The sequence below is a fragment of the Asparagus officinalis genome, chromosome 2 (genome assembly GCF_001876935.1).
Source record: "Asparagus officinalis chromosome 2, Aspof.V1, whole genome shotgun sequence".
Taxonomy (NCBI): Eukaryota; Viridiplantae; Streptophyta; class Magnoliopsida; order Asparagales; family Asparagaceae; genus Asparagus; species Asparagus officinalis.
The window spans coordinates 9,106,302-9,109,973 of record NC_033795.1 but is presented as its reverse complement, the minus strand read 5'-3'; the positions used below and the strand labels follow the sequence as shown (position 1 = coordinate 9,109,973).

The following is a 3,672-nucleotide window of genomic DNA, read 5'->3' as shown; positions in this document are numbered from 1 at the left end:
CCTCAGCTCAGCTCTCTACTAACTACTACGCCAAGTCATGCCCCAACCTCATGAACGCAATTCGACCTGTCATCGTCTCTGCTATCGCCAAGGAGCGTCGCATGGGCGCCTCTCTTACTCGCCTCTTGTTTCATGATTGTTTTGTCAATGTATATAGCTTGTTCCTCGATCTTTTATCTTCAACAGCACAAGCTTTTACATAGATAGACCCCCTGTAGTATCACAGTTTTGAATTTGTACAATATTTTCATTGTTCAAGATAGATACGGTTTTTTTTACTCTTTTACCCCTAATGAGATTTTGGCAGACATCGCGGCTAGGTGAAATTAGTGAGTCTACTTGAGAGGGTAAAATAGTCAAAAAAAAAACCATGGGGTCCATATGTCTGAGCAATTAATGAAAATACAGGGATAGTAAGTTCAAAATAGAAATATTATAGGGGGGCTATATGCGGTTGACCTGTAGCAAAATAAGCTACAAAGCGACTATAGAGAGATCTATATGTTTCGATGTGACTATTAGGAGATGAATCGCACCAGTAATCATCTCCTTTTATAGCTCATTCAATAAATTGAGCTGATATTTCATACACATTTTCCCAATAAATGTATTCTACGAATATTTCTCATATATATTTCATATGATCAATTGTATGTTCAGGGTTGTGATGCATCGTTGCTCTTAGACGATACCTCAAACTTTAGAGGGGAGAAGAATGCGACCCCCAACAAAAATTCAGCAAGAGGATTCGATGTGATCGACAACATAAAAGCTGCGGTGGAGAAGGCATGCCCTGGAGTTGTGTCTTGTGCGGATATAATAGTCATTACCGCAAGGGACTCGGTACACATGGTAAGTCTAAAAGAGAAAACATGAAACATTGACATCCTATCTTCACATATGTTCTATTTTATTATCAAATATGCCCTCTGGGCTTGTGAGTCGTTCTTGGAAAATGTCTGATTCTGACCATCACGTGGTTCACATGTAGTCAAAAAGTCAAGGATGTACATGCTAACATAGAGGGTGGATTTGTACATAACCCTTCATTTGAATTGACAACATTAAGTAGGGACATTTGTTACATATGTAAATTTATATGTTCATTGATGTTATTGCAGCTTGGAGGACCTTATTGGGATGTGAAACTAGGTAGGAGGGATGCAAGGACAGCAAGCTTTAGTGGAGCTAACAATAAAATTCCTCCTCCAACTTCAAGTCTAAGCAACCTCATCTCCAAGTTTGCAGCTGTGGGCCTCTCTAGGAATGAGATGGTTGCACTCTCTGGTAAACATATTCTCTTCCTTCATAGAAAAAAATTAAAAACTAACATTAATTATTTCTCAAGAAAAAATTGAATAGTTGCTAGGTTAATCTAATTTACAGTTGTAATGACATTGGTTTTCAATGATCAAGTCCAAATTAATGTATTTTCTCAACTTCATGTAGGCTCCAAGTCCTTAATTAATTACCAGATAGACATCAAAATAAAAGTTAAATTTGGAGAAAACTATCCCGTCGTTCCCACCTCTTACAGGATAGTTGGTGCTTCAAGAAGAAGAAAGATCATCTTTTACATTGATACACAAGGATAGACAGTTTATAACGCATCAACTATTAATTAGAAGACTGCTACTACTAAATAGGTTTTTTTTTTAAAGCCTGAGCCTACGCGAGAACAATTTTTGTTCAAATAGGTCAAACTATTATAAGCGTCTCTATCTGTCCTTTTGTAACGGACTTGTTTTTTAATACACCAAATATTTACATGATGAACATCTTCACGTTGAGAGGTACGTATACAAGCAAGCCATCCTTTTTACCAAAATCTATTAACTAACACTCTGCAAACTTGACTAGAAATCCTAATTAAATAATTTCCACCAACGCTCACAAAATGTTCTTTCCCTACTTTCTTTTCTTCAACCACAGGAGCACACACCATCGGCACCGTGCACCAACTTCAGACCACATATACAACGACACCGACATCGACCACTCCTTCGCCAACTCTCGCAAACCCAACTGCCCGATGAAGTCAGGCAACGGCGACAACAACCTCGCACCCCTCGACCTCCAGACTCCAGCAAACTTCGACAACCGCTACTTCGTAAACCTCGTCAACAAGAAGGGACTGCTTCACTCTGATCAAGAGCTGTTCAAGGGAGGGCCTACAGACTCTCAGGTGAGGGGCTACAGCGCAAATCCTGGAGCTTTTGGGTCGGACTTCGTGGCTGCCATGATTAAGATGGCGGATATCAGTCCTCTTACTGGAAACAAGGGTGAGATCAGGAAGAACTGCAGGAGGATTAACTAAAGGGACTGGGGTCGACCCAATTGGTTCAAAGTTTGAACGAAATAAAAATATTTGTTTTATCTTTTTTATTTGTGATGTTGAAGGTTTGGTTTAGCTTCTGTATGAGTCTGTATTTGAATTGAAACGCTTGAAAATGTTGCTCGGAATATTTATTTGAAATTTGGTTTTTTTTCTTCTTCCTAATAGGTCCCTGTTATATATGAGTCACTTTACTAGCTTGTTCGGGGTTTTATTTATTTATGCCGAAAGTCATAACCTGTTATTAACCATCGCTAATTATCATTTATAATTGTGCTACAATAACACCCATAGAGTATTTCTTGGTAAATTTTACAAGGTAATTTTTAGCAGCTTGATTTGTGAAAAGCTAATTACTGATTTATGAGAACTCATTGTAATGTGCAAAGCAGAAGGATTAATTAAAATGCGTTAGAGAATGATTATATACTTTAAAAGGGCTCCCTTTGTAACTGTTTGTTTCGTTCTTTTGGTAGCTGAACCTATCTTAATCATCTACGATGATTCTTGGGATGTTTCCTTCTATATTGTTCCTCTTCAATGAAGTCGTGACAAGGTAGCCGTACTGGAAGATGCGGCTGGATCACCTCATTTTTTGGGAGAGCTAATGCTTATGCTTGCGAGGCGATTTTGGTACACTAAAAAAGAAGCGAGATACGTCTAAGCTAACCTTGGATATTTAAGTTTTCTTTTGTTTCTCGACGGTGAAGTTTTCGAATCACTGGCTCAGGCCCATTGTCGAATCCTACTCAGTAGAATATGGAGGTACTTATGGCAGAACGACCGAACTGGTCTTTCACAATAAAGTGATAGATGGAAGTGCTATGAAACAACTTATTAGCAGATTAACAGATCATTTCGGAATGACATATACATCACACGTCCTGGATCAAGTGAAGACTTTGGATTTCAGGCAAGCCACTGCTACAATAATTTATGATGATCTCTCCAAACAAGCGCAAGCTTATCGCCAAATGTCTCTTCTACTAAGAAGACGTCCTAGTGGTGAAGCTTATCCAGGGGATGCTTTTTATTTGCATTCACACCTTTCGCAAAAGAGCCGTTAAATTAGGTTCTAGTTTGGGTCAATGGAGTATGATTGCTTTACCAATAGTTGAGACTCAATGTGGAAAAAATGTATGTTATGAAAAAAGCTATTATAGACGTAATTAAGTATGGAAAATGACTAATCTGTCTATTCAGCAAAAAAATGGAAATTCTATCTATTAATATATGGTGTTGGATCGTCAATAATGGTTTTTCTTTAGGGTTTCCAATTCCATCGAAATTTGGTTTTTAGAATTAATGAAAAATCACTGAAAAACACCGGCCTATTA

The 3,672-nt window shown here is 38.0% G+C and overlaps 1 pseudogene; it reads left to right on the top strand.

Moving 5' to 3' along the window:
• Positions 1-2,489, top strand: part of LOC109830166 — a 7,593-nt pseudogene extending 5,104 nt beyond the window's left edge.